This window comes from Arachis ipaensis, chromosome B02 (assembly GCF_000816755.2).
Source record: "Arachis ipaensis cultivar K30076 chromosome B02, Araip1.1, whole genome shotgun sequence".
NCBI lineage: Eukaryota > Viridiplantae > Streptophyta > Magnoliopsida > Fabales > Fabaceae > Arachis > Arachis ipaensis.
The window spans coordinates 100,230,640-100,244,742 of record NC_029786.2 but is presented as its reverse complement, the minus strand read 5'-3'; the positions used below and the strand labels follow the sequence as shown (position 1 = coordinate 100,244,742).

The 14,103-nt window shown below is 30.3% G+C and overlaps 3 long non-coding RNA genes across 4 annotated transcripts in view; 2 read left to right on the top strand and 1 right to left on the bottom strand.

The window, feature by feature from the left end:
- LOC107628544 lies at nucleotides 10,602–11,137 on the top strand. Its single transcript, XR_001617830.2, has 2 exons — nucleotides 10,602–10,737; nucleotides 10,907–11,137. It is a non-coding gene; the product is annotated as an uncharacterized LOC107628544 (long non-coding RNA).
- On the bottom strand, nucleotides 11,724–12,275 carry LOC110268106. The gene is made up of 2 exons (XR_002356169.1): nucleotides 12,143–12,275; nucleotides 11,724–11,965 (listed from the first exon to the last, which is right to left on the bottom strand). It is a non-coding gene; the product is annotated as an uncharacterized LOC110268106 (long non-coding RNA).
- The window catches only part of LOC110269050, a 20,551-nt gene continuing 19,435 nt past the window's right edge, over nucleotides 12,988–14,103 (top strand). The window contains exons 1-2 of one of the 2 annotated variants that reach the window (XR_002358011.1): nucleotides 12,988–13,122; nucleotides 13,748–14,038. This is a non-coding gene — a long non-coding RNA (uncharacterized LOC110269050). Of the gene's footprint in view, nucleotides 13,123–13,747; nucleotides 14,039–14,103 lie in introns of those variants that run through there. The other variant, XR_002358012.1, reaches the window with a different exon arrangement.

The following is a 14,103-nucleotide window of genomic DNA, read 5'->3' as shown; positions in this document are numbered from 1 at the left end:
TTCAACTTTTTTCTTAAAAAAAATATGAATATTTAATTTCATAACTCAAAAAGAAAAATTATAAAATAATAAAACATTTTTTTTTTTTGGTTTCCAAATAATAAAACATTTAACCTAACTTTTAACGTTTTCGAATTACATAAAAGAAAATTGAAGTTGTAAAATTATTTTTAAAAATTAGAAAAACAAATACATCCTAAAATGAGAGACTCATAGAATTCCCACTCAGAGATTTCAATTATTATTTTACAAAATTCATACTATATTATTGTGTTAGACTACTGTTAGTTTCATTTTACATCCAAACGCACATTTCGATACACAAGCAAATTTCTAATGGAATTGTTGTATTTATTATTATTGCAGACGCAAGAAGTGGCACAATGTATGGAACTAATGATGCACCAAAGTTTTGTTTGACAATCCGAAACTGTAAAGATCGAAATTGCGATACATATTGTATACTTAAGAAATACCAATATGGCCTTTGTACGAACTCAAGTAAATGTTGCTGCTATTAATGCTAGACGTCAACTTAAATGCTTTTCTCGTTGTGTTTGTTTACATCACAATTTTCTGTATTTCGTGGTTACTGACTAATGCTAAGTCGTCAAAATATTATAAACCATAAATAAAAATATAATTAATAATATTTATATTAATAAGTGAGTATAAATCATTTTTTTAACTTAATTGATATAATTAATTTTTTTTATAATTATCTTTTTTTATTTATTTACATCAAAAATTAATTCCAAATTTAATGTGAATTAAATCTAAAAAAATTTTCTTTCATTATTACTTTCATAATTTTATAATTTTTTCTCAAATAAAAATTTTAAATTTTGATATTTTTAATCCTAAAAATCCCAAATCGCCTCGACACATTTTATAAAAAATAAAGACATCTTAAATTTGATTAGTCTCTATTTATTTAAAATAAACAACTTTTAAAATTATTAGTTTTGACCAGCAAAATAAAATAATAAATAATAAATTAGCACCAATTCATTGATTATAGATATTATGTGTAAACTTAGTGATTAATTTGTTAGAAAATTATTACTTATTAATTTATTTATAGGCAATATATATTAATTACAATCATAAATTAAGCTATTTTACATTAAATAATTTATATAATGGTGATCTCATTTATTATTATAAATGCTGAATTAATTAAATAAATCATTGTTATTTTTGATTTGGAATTAAATGTGAATAAAATTAGAGATACTATTTTATTTGAATTTTAGAGTTAGTTTAATGGGTGCCACACTCAAATATAAACAGTGATTTTAAAGTTTTGGTCCCCAACACGTCAAAGCCGCCTCCATGCCTTGTTTTGCTATCAGAAAAATTGCGATAGGTTCAATCCTATCAGAGATATAGAAGGCTTTAATTAAAAAAGATTAAAAAACTAAAACTCTCTCAATTATACTCACGAATTTAGATACGTTTTCACGCTCTCATAAGCTATCTTTCTTAATAATTTAATATGAATGGCCTAAGGGTTAAGAAATCCTGGAATATTCAACATATTTAACTATACCCTTTTTCTTCTTAAATAAATTTAAACTTTCACTATTTTTTTATGAAATAGTTCTTATATGCATCATGCGAGAATGAAAAAATGTGCACAAAATATATAATGTGATAGCAAATCACTATTCAAATAGTGCATAAAGGCCTGCAGTTATGCATGTATGCAAGAATGGTTATATCATAATACTCGGAGCTTAATAAAACAAGTTGCCATTACTTTTTATATATGGCCAAAATGGGATGAAAAATACCATTAAATACCAAAGTGGGATGAAATGTGTCTAGAATGAAGAACATATAAGATGAGGAGTGTACATCATACTACACAGAGTCTTATGCTTAAGTCATAAAACTGAGATAGTGAGGTATTACGACCTCTAAAAGTAAAATTATATATAATATAGATGAAAAAGGTTTTATCTAGGAGACTTTAAAGAAAAGTTATTGAACGAAATACAAGTAGAACAACGCAACACTCACGATCAGATTAAAGTAGAAAGGTGGATCAGATTGAACGAAAAAGATAACATAAATATATAATATCAGAGTTTCAAAAATGCAATTAACAAGCTCTAGGCTCGCTTATGAAGTAAAGACTGACCAGAGTATACATATACATATATACACACACCAAATTACCCCAAAACAGAAAACTGACAACCTGTTTCTTCGAGTCAACCTCTAAGAAAGACAAATATAAGGTGGAAAATCTATATACATATACATATACATATATAAATATAAATAAATACAACTCTGAATTCCAAGAGTTATTCGCTTCCTTAAAGTCTCCAGAATACACAGTGAGGTGCTTCTCAACCTGCATCTAAAAAACAACAACACATATGGAATGAGAACTGGAGGTTCTCAGCATGGTAGTGGTGTCACATACATAAAATATAAGGTCCCGGGAAAGCCAGAGGCAATCCTAGTACTCCGACACTTAGATTATAAAACTTAAAGAATGAAAACAGAAACCATAAACAGGGTTTTCTAAGGTCCTTAAACTTAACCAAATTCTCACTAAAACCCTCAACTATTGCCTTCCTCCACCATCCTCCAAAATACCGGTAGAACCACACAGACAAATCAAGCAAACAAAGTAGACACAAGTAGAATACAGATACAGCAAACAAAATATATAGCAGTTAAGCATGAAATAACAAGTAGGCAATCCCAAGAAAGCAAACCAAAGCAAACAGACAAATGCATATGATACATGTCTTTCCTACTGGCTGTGAGCTCACGTGTTGGTTAAATCGCCAAAGCTCGACACATCTGGTAGCTAATCCAGATATGGCCTCTAGGTTGCGCATCTCCAGGAGGCATAAAATCGGGGGATTGGTGCCCTACCACCTTCTCTTAGAGGCATACACCAGGAGAAATAAATTGGGGGATTAGTGCCCTACCACCTTCCCCTAGTGAGGCCGTGCCATACAGATCGAGAGATTAGTGCCCTACCACCTTGTAGATAGAGAGAGAAAGAGAGAGAGAGAGAGAGAGAATGTGAGGGAAACACATTGGGGGATTAGTGTCCTACCACCTTCCTCACATCCAACACATCAATACCGTCATTACATCCATTTATTGTCAAATTCATCATCATTATTCATTTACATTCACTCATTATCAATTTGTCATAATTCATAATGTCACCATCATCTCTGCACTCCTAAATCATGGTTCATACTTTCATCATCTCATCATTTTAAATACCCCTTTCTTTGATCACAAATTACCTTTTACAAACATTCTTTCATTTCCAAGTTAATTATATCCCTAGGTTTAGTACCTTCAATATGATTTAAAACTAGGTTTTATGGACTAAAAGAGTAAAAATAGAGGTTTATAGGTTCAAAATTACATTTTAAAACACAAAACTCACTTTGCTGATATCAGGAGTCACGCGTACGCACGTGGGCATATTTTTCTTGCTCGCATACATCTTGCTCCCATACGCGAGTTTCCCAACCCGGAAGGGTTGGTCGCGTCGCGTGCAGGTGGTTGCGTACGCAAGATATATAGAGTGGCACAAATATTGAATGCTACAGAAATTTAGTTTTGTACTTTAAACTTTCAACGTACATAACTTTTTCGTTTTAAAATATTTTTCATCTGTTCTTCAAACGGCATAAACTTCACGGATCCAATTTTTATATGAAATAATAATTTGAGGGTCCGGAAGCCGAGTTATGGCTCGCTGAAGTTCGGCCAAAAATTAGATTTTTACAAAATCTTCCAAACCTCTATTTTCACAAAACATAACTCATTAACCATATTCACACAGCCATATCCTGCACTAAAACATACTATATCACAACCACACATCCCCACACTCTTTCATATCCAATCATATCTCAATTTTGAATAGTTTCATTCACAACATTTTGCATTCATACTTAATATAATCATCAACATTCAATGTTATTACATATCACCATCAACATCATCAATACATAAGCATTCTCAACCCACCACAAATAATCATTACCCATATCAAATATTATCATCAAGCATTCAACATAAAATCCAACCACTCAACTCAACAACACTAACAACAGGTACTCATATGTTCACTATCAACAACCACCGACTTCAATCCAAGCTTAACCTATGGTCATCTAGCCTAAGTTTTCACAAAACATTATATATTAAATACGAGAAACCAAAACCATACCTTGGCTGATTCCTCGTTAAAGAACGGAACACCTCACAATACAACATTTTCCTAGCTTCCAAGACTCCAAAATCTCACCCAACAGCCCTATAGCCTCCAAAGCTCAACCCAAGCTCCACATGCTCAAACTTGACTCCACCAATAATAATTTTCAATCTATTATCATAATTACCACAATAATCAAAACAGAGCTCACTAATTCAATATATATACCAAGGAGTTAAGGGTGCTTACCTTGTCCATAACTCAAACGTGCTAACCCGACAAAATCCACAAGCTAATTCGAATCTAAACACCAAGATCATACAAAATTCAACATGCATTCACATTGAATTTTGAAATTGGAGAGAAGGAAACTGAAACTGAGAAGTGAGTTTCATACCTAATCAAAAACTTGACTTTGTAGAGCTCGTCGCGCTGGTCGCTTGGCTGCAAACAGTACAACAATTGGAGCTCCGGATCAAAATTTATTTGGATTTAAATCAAATTAAGGGTTTGTGTTTCTTTGGGAATGTTCTTCCCTTTGCATGTGTGTTTCAACGTGTGTATGTGTGTGTGTGAAATGGGAAGGAGAGAGCTGAAGCTCTCTTATTTCATTAAGTTGGATTGGGCCTTGGTCCTAATACGGGCCCAGTTCGGCCCGTTCGGCCCAATCTTGGGCCAAACTCTTTAAAATTAGTGTCAAAATTCATATTTTAATTAGTTCTACCTCAATAAACCATAAAATTCTTTCTTCTAATTTATTTGAGTAATAATAAATTTATTAGCTAATTATTCACTAATTTCGCGGGTTTTACATCCTACCCCCTAACAGAAATTTCCGTCCTCGAAAATTCTCTCTCAAATCTTCATATACGCTCTCTCATATTCAACCGACCTCTATTCATTTTGCCATTCTCTAATATTAATATAATATCCTATTCCCAATTCAAGCCTAAGCTAAACCCGTTCGTCTCACTCTTAGCTTCGTCTAACTCTCTTAACGAGTACAAACTTTCTTATCCTTCAAGGGTTCTCTCTAAATGAAAATAATCTTAATTCTTTCTCAGCTGTCTCAATCACTAAACAATTCCTCAATCTCTTATTCTGAGTCAATCTATAATAACCTAATCTACACATTCTCACTTTCCATTCCTCGATCCTATGTTAATCCTCAAATCATTCTCATATCCCAATACTTCTTCCTCCCATTACTACAACTCTAGAGTCACCAAAAATCATCGCGCTTTCGCAGCGTCACTCTGATTCTAAACCATTAAAGACTTAATCACTCGTTTACTCTGTCAGAATACTCCTTGAATCTCTTTATCTCTCTAAATAAACATCATCGACCTTTACCCCATCTGCATGAGTTCTAATCCTTGGCATTCTCCACCACCTAATCTATTACCGCCTCCCTCACAATTCCTAAGTTACCCGTTCCATCCTTTTCAACAGTAGCTCGCACAGAAGCAACCATAAAATCAGCCGTATCATCTCGCTCGCGTCCACGAGATGCCCCTTGGGTCTTGTCCACACCGAACAATTGATATTAAGGTGATCAATCTTAATATCTCAAATCTAGTGCTTCGAATATCCAAAAGTATGCTCATGAACATTTATGCTATATATGTCAAGTAGACATCCTAAATAGCATGTACACATACCTAGAATATGCTCAGAAGCATAGTTAGTCCATTCCCCAGGCTCTACGCGAACGAACTACTCTGACACCATAATGTAACACCTTACCACACAGAGTCTTATGCTTAAGTCATAAAACTGAGGTGGCGAGATATTACGACCTCTAAAAGTAAAATTATACATATAATATAAATGTAAAAAGTTTTACCTAGGATCCTTTGAAGAAAAGTTATTGAATAAAATACAAGTAGAATAATGCAACACTTACGATCGGATAAAAGTAGAAAGGTGGATCAGATTGAACGGAAAAGATAATATAAATATATAATATCAGAGTTCCAAAAATGTAATTAACAAGCTCTAGGCTCAGTCTGCGAAGTAAAGACCGACCAGAGTATACATATACATATATATACACACCAAATTAAACCCCAAAACAGAAAACCGACAAGCAACTTGTTTCTCCGAGTCAACCTCTAAGAGGGACAAATATAAAATACAAGGTGGAGAATCTATATACATATACATATATAAATATAAATAAATACAACTCTAAATCCCAAGAGTTTTTTGCTTCCTCAAAGTCTCCAGAATACACAGTGTGGTGCTTCTCAACCTGCATTTAAAAAACAACAACACGTATGGAATGAGAACCAGAGGTTCTCAGCAAGGTATTGGTGCCACATACATAAGATATAAGGTCCAGGAAAGTTAGAGGCAATCCTAAAACTCCGACACTTAGAATATAAAACTTAAAGAATGAAAACAAAAACCATAAATAGGGGTGGTTTTCTAAGGTCCTTAAACTTAACCAAATTCTCACTAAAACCCTCAACTATTCCCTTCCTCCACCATCCTCCAAAATACCGGTAGAACCACACAGACAAATTAAGCAGACAAAGTAGACACAAGTAGAATACAGATACAGCAAACAAAACATATAGCAGTTAAGCATGAAATAACAAGTAGGCAATCCCAAGAAAGCAAACCAAAGCAAATAGACAGATGCATATGATGCATGCCTTTCCTACTGACCGTGAGCTCACATGTTGGTTAAATTGCCAGAACCCGACACATCCGGTAGCTAACCCAGATATGGTCTCTAGGTTGCGCATCTCCAGGAGGCATAAAATCGGAGGATTAGTGCCCTACCACCTTCTCTTGGAGGCATATACTAGGGGAAAATAAATCGGAAGATTAGTGCCCTACCACCTTCCCCTAGTGAGGTCGTGCCATACCGATCGAGGGATTTGTGCCCTACCACCTTACAGACAGACAAAGAGAGAGAGAGAGAGAGAGAGAGAGAGAGAGAGAGAGAGAGAATGTGAGGGAAACACATCGGGGGATTAGTGCCCAACCACCTTCCTCACACCCCATAAGACACATTCACAAGGAATGCGGGAGAATGAATCAAGGGATTAGCGCCCTGCCGCCTTCTCTTCATCCAACACATCAATACCATCATTACGTCCATTTATTCTCAAATTTATCATCATTATTCATTTACACTCACTCATTATCAATCATTAGTTATCAATTCGTCATAATTCATAATGTCACCAGCCATTATCTCAGCACTCCTAAATCATGGTTCATACTTTCATCATCTCATCATTTCAAATACCCCTTTCTTTTATCACAAATCACCTTTTACAAACCTTCCTTCATTTTCAAGTTACCTACGTCCCTAGGTTTAGTACCTTCAATATGATTTAAAACTAGGTTTTAGGGACTAAAAGAGTAAAAATAGAGGTTTAGAGGTTCAAAATTATATTTTAAAACACAAAACTCACTTTGCTGATTTCAGGAGTCACGCGTACGCACGTGGGCATGTTTTTCTTGCTCGCGTACGCGAGTTTCTTAAACATGAAAGGTTGGTCGCGTCACGTGCAGGTGGTCGCGTACGCAAGATATGCAGAGTGGCAAAAATATTGAATGCTGCAGAATTTTAGTTTTGTACTTTGAACTTTCGATGCATATAATTTTTTCGTTTTAAAATATTTTTCATCCGTTCTTCAAACGGCATAAATTTCACGGACCCAATTTTCATATGAAATAAGTTTGAAATAATTTGAGGATTCGGAAGCTGAGTTATGGCTCGTTGAAGTTCGGCCAAAAATCATATTTTTACAAAATCTTCCAATCCTCTATTTTCACAAAACATAACTCATTAACCATATTCACACAGCCATATCCTGCACTAAAACATACTATATCACAACCACACACCCCCGTACTCTTCCATATCCAATCATATCTCAATTTTGAATAGTTTCATTCACAACATTTTGCATTCATATTTAATACAATCATCAACATCAATGTTATTACATATCACCATCAATGTCATCAATACATAAGCATTCTCAACCCACCACAAATAATCATTACTTCTATCAAATATTATCATCAAGCATTCGATATACAATCCAACCACTCAACTCAACAACACTAAAGACAAGTACTCATATGTTCACTAATCAACAACCACCGACTTCAATCCAAGCTTACCCTATGGTCATCTAACCTAAGTTTTCACAAGACATTATATATTAAATACGAGAAACCAAAATTATACCTTGGCTGATTTCTTGTTAAAGTCCAAAACACCTCATAATATAACATTTTCCAAGCTTCCAAGACTCCGAAATCTCACCCAACAACCCTATAGCCTCCAAAGCTCAACCCAAGCTCCACATTCTCAAACTTGACTCCACCAATAATAATTTTCAATCTATTATCATAATTACCACTATAATCAAAACAGAGCTCACTAATTCAACATATATACGAAGGAGTTGAGGATGCTTACCTTGCCCATAACTCAAACGTGCTAACCCGACAAAACGCACAAGCTAATTCGAATCTAAACACTAAAATCATACAAAATTCAACATGCATTCAAATTGAATTTCGAAATTGGGGAGAAAGAAACTGAAACTGAGAAGTGAGTTTCATACCTAATCATAGTTGTAAGAACCGAACCGGTGATCAAACCGCTCAGACTACTGGTTCACTGATTTATTGGTTCAACCGATAAATCACTGGTTGAACTGGTAAAATCGGTCCTATGTAAATAAAAAAATATAAAATAGACAACTAATACAAAGATAGATATAAAATTAGTTAGTACTATTACACTAGTATCTTAATTTGATATAATAAGAATAACAATCCATAATATTAGTAAATTTCAATACTAGTATCAAATAAGATAACTTTAATCATAACATTAATATTGAAATAGATAAAGTAAATTAATAAATTTTTAGTAAAGTTTATATTTCTATTAATAATAGTACATAATTAAAAATATAATTAATTCAAAAGATAGAGAATATAAAATTAAAATTAAATTAGATATTTATAAAATTATTTAATTCAAGGGTTCACTATATACATCCATGTATATATTTTTTATCAATTGATTTGATTGTTTAATAGATAATTTGATGCCACAAAATTATTGTATTCATTTGGTCAACAAAATATTCATATATATATGCTCAAATCATCAATTGAATTATTAAGCAGTTTCTAGAAGTAATCTATTTTAATTAAAAGGAATGAAACTAAATATTTAAATCAAAAGAAAAAGTATTTAAAAAATTGCAAAGATAAGGACCATTTATTAACCCTTTTTTATCATTGTGTAGGTAAACGGCCAATAATGTGAGATAGCTGCATTTATTTGTAACTAAATATTTACCATATCAAGACCCAAGTTGTTATTTGAATCATAATTAAAATATCATATTAGATATAAGTTTGATTTGGTAAAAATTTTTAAAAAAATGTTTATCTTTTTTAAAAGTATAAATACCTCGTTTTGTATTTAGTAAAAAAAAAAATCATATACTTTTGTTGGCATTTTTTAAAAATTAGAGGTGGTGCTTTTGAAAGCAATTAAGGGAAGAGCTTTATAAAATTGATTTATACTACTTATCAAAATTAAAAAGTCTAATATAACTTTAGCTTAGTTTGGTAAAGTTTTTTGAAAATATGCTTGTACTTTTTAGAAGTATAAGCTCCTCATTTTGTGTTTGGTAAATTATAAAGATTATGTGTTTGTGCTTGCAACTTTAATTTTAAAAGATTAGGGTACTTTTGAAAGTAACTAAAGTGAAGTTTTTTAAAGTTGGTTTGTCCTTTTCAGAATTTAAAAGTTTAATATAATCTCATATATTAACTAATTCTCAAATTTAATGCTTAAATTTATGTCTTTTATAGTATTTTTAATTTTAAAAATTATTTTACCAAACGTAATTGTTTTTTAAAAAATCATCTTATTCTTAGTGTTTGTTTGGACGCCATTAAATCGATAAAAAATATATTTTTCAATGAAAAAATATCTTTTTCTATTTTTTAGTGTGTTTAACAAATTTTTAATAGTAAAAGTAAAAGTAAAAGTACTAAAAAAATAAAAAATATCTTTTTTGAGAAGTTACAATTTATATCTTTTTTAAAAGATCTTTTTCTTAAAAAAAGATATTTTTCACATAATAAATAAACAAAAAAATATTTTTATTTTATTTTATTCAAATATAATTGATAAATAAAAAAAATTTTATATGAGATATTTAAATATAAAATTATTTTTATTTTTGTAAAAATACATTTTTTATATGATTTTGGGGTTCATTATTTAAATTATTGCATACATTTTAATAACTTGTAATGTAACAAATGATTAGCCACTACACTCATCCATTCTTTCAACAGCCTAATATATTTTGTAGGAGTCTATAAATAAACTGACTAATAGGGTTCACTATTCATATTCTTTCAAAGAAGCAAGAGAACACAAAGTGATTTTGGTAGAATGACTACTACTAATGCTGCTCCAAAGTTTCTTTTGTGCATTCTTCTCGTGGCTGCGCTTTTTACTTCAGGTAGCAAAATTTGTTTTAAAGCTTTTTTTGTTCAAATTTCATTTTATATAATAACGAGTGGGTTTATTTCAAAATTTTTCGTTAAAAATAATAAAAATATGTATACATAAATGATTATACTTAACTAAATGAATATAAAATATATTTAAATACTATATTAATATTGCAGGTGCAAAAAGTGACACAACGGATAGGACTGCAATAATGGATTGCGATGAGAATACAAAACACTGTGATATTCAAGATTGCAGCAATTTCTGTACCGTAACTAAACATTTTCAAGCTGGTCAGTGTAATCCTAAAAGAGGGTGTTGCTGCTATAGTAACAATAGGTTAACTTAAGTGCACTTTTCATCATGTTTGTTTGTTCATATGTATTTTGAACAAACACATGTTTTGTTTTTATGTATTCCGTGATAAAAATAAACAAGTGGATAATTAATGAAATAAAAAGTTACTACAAAATTAAATTTTTATTACTCTTCTAATCCAAAATAAATTTTCATTTTTTAAATTCAATTTTATCTAAAATAATTAGTTCACTTTTTTATTAGTGATTTTAGGGTGCGTTTAAAACAAGCACAATAATTTTTTGCGTATTAGATGCATCACTTTTTATGACACATTAGATTTTACTAATGAAAAATTAAAGAATATTTTTTGAATATTAAAGTAATAATTATTTGATTTTACTAAATGATAGCATCTCATCACATTTAAAAATTAAAATTTGTAATAACAATATATCATTAATTTAAAACTTCAAAAAGTTTTATTTCATTAATTTTCCACTTATTAGTAATAACAAGGAAAACACAAAAGCTGGGTTTATTATTTGGTGAATACTATGGTGCTTTTGAGATTGTACTTAACTTATTAAAAAAGGTAAATAGATAATATTTAATAAATTTTAAATATTTTACTTTTTATTTTAAATATTTTATTTTTTACCTTTAAAAGTAAGTTAAACAATTTAGGCACCATAATAAAAGACACCATAAAACTCACCTTATTATTAATAGGGATATTATTATAATAATAAAAATCTTAAACACTAATCTCTAGTCATGACTGAAACAGCAACAATTGAAGCCCTCACAATGGCCATCGACGTAATTCCTTTCTACACAGTCTTCAAAGCAAGCGGCATTGTTATCTGGACATTTTCCTTTACTCTTGGCGCACACCTTCCTTTCGCCTTCAACCATTATTGTGCCACTTGTTGCTTCTGCAATAATTGGTAAAAATTAATTAAACCCAATGTCATTAGAATTTCTTTGTACATAGAAATAATTAAGGGGCTCTTTAACAATAAAAACAAATAACTTTATGAAAAATAATTTATTTTCTCATGTTGAAATTAAAGGATATTTATTTGATTAAGCTTTGAAATAAGTTTTATTACCTGAAGCCAATAGCACAGCTACAAAAAGAATGCACAAGAAGATTTTTGGAGCCATTCTACGAAAATCACCTTGTATTCTATTGTATTCTTCGAATAAAAGATTATGAATACAATGTCATCTATTTTTTAGATTATTTATAGTGTCACGGAAACTAATTCTTATTTGTTAGAATATATTAAAATTAATTAGTATTTATTATCACATAACTAATTTTACTATTAATTGCTATTAGTTATTAATTACACATTTATAATTAATTCTAAATATAACAAACATGATATTGTTAGAGAGTAAATTTATAATTATAGAATTACAGTTGTAATTAGTTATTTATGATAGAGTTTGTTAGAACTTAGAAGTAGGAACAAAAACAATTGTACATTGTACAAATAGGTGCTGTAGTTTGTAAATTCTTTTGTCATTCAATAAAATTACCATGACCAAATTCCTTCTTCTGTCGTTCATCTCTCTCTCAGTTTTATGAGGATACACGAAGAAACACCTCTCTAAGCTCACTTTTAACATTTATCATTAAGACTATTTGATATATGTAAATATTTGTTATAAGATATAACAATTTTATTATTTCAATTCTTTTACTATTTATAAATATCTTTTTATACATTGTACTATTTTACATAACTAGAATAGACATAAATTTTTTTCTATTTCTCTCTTATTTTTCTAACACTACTAACATAATATCTTTTGCTTTAATTAATGAGATAAGATTCTATTTAATTACTCAGTTAACTTTTATTCAATATTAGGTTTAATTTATTTTTTCATCATAATTAAAATATCATATTAGGTAAGTTTATTTTTACAGGAGTCTATAAATAACCTAACCAATATGAATGATAAGTCATACTTTTTCAAGAAAGCAAGAGAACACAAAGTAATTTTGGCAGAATGGCAACTAATGCTGCTCCAAAGCTTTTTTTGTGTATTCTTTTTGTGTCTTTTCTTTTCACTTCAGGTAGAAAATTGTGTCTTAAATTTTTAGTGATACTATATCATAAAATTATTTATGATAATAGTTTAAACATTTAAATACAAATACATAAATGATTATATATTTAACTTAATGAATATAAAATATATGGTTAAATACAATTTTGGTCTTTAAAGTATAGGTCGAAAATTTTTTTGGTCCTCAACCTTTTTTTGCATGTATACAAAATCGTTCTTAAGGTTTAACTTGATTTTAAAATCGTCCTTATCGTAGGGACTAAAATCGTATCGAGATAGTGGCAAAAGCAGAGGCAGAGGTGGATCGTGAACAACTTTTTCTTCTTTCCTTTCCCATTCTTCTTCTTCCCTTCTCCATTTGCAAGAGCAGAAATACTTTCTTTTTCTTATATTTTTATTTTATAATTTTTTTGTTATAGATAATTTGGTCTAAATTTTTAAGATTTAAGTAAGAAAGACAATTTTAAAACTTGATTTTAAAACCTTAGGAACAATTTTGTATGCAAAAAAAGATTCGAGACGAAAAAAATTTCGGCATATACCTTAACGACCAAAATCGTACTTATTAACTCTAAAATATATTTAAGTATTATACTTATCTATCAGTTGTGTTGAACCGTTGATTATTGCAGACGCAAGAAGTGGCACAGTGCATAGGACTTCAATAATGTCTTGTGACGACAAAAAAGAACAAAATTGTAACAATAATGAATGCAAGAAAGTGTGTGTCGAAATTAAACACTTCCAAGTTGGTCACTGTACTCCCACAAGAGGTTGTTGCTGCTACAGTGATAATAGGTTAATTTGAGTGCTCTTCTCATTATGTTTGTTCACATGCATATGTATTTTGAACAAACATATTTTTTATGTATTTCGTCATAAAAATAAATTTGTGGAGAATTATTGAATAAAAAGTTATTGAAGTCCTTTTTACTTTAATATGATATATATGCTTGTTTATTATAAAATTAATAATAAATAATAAATA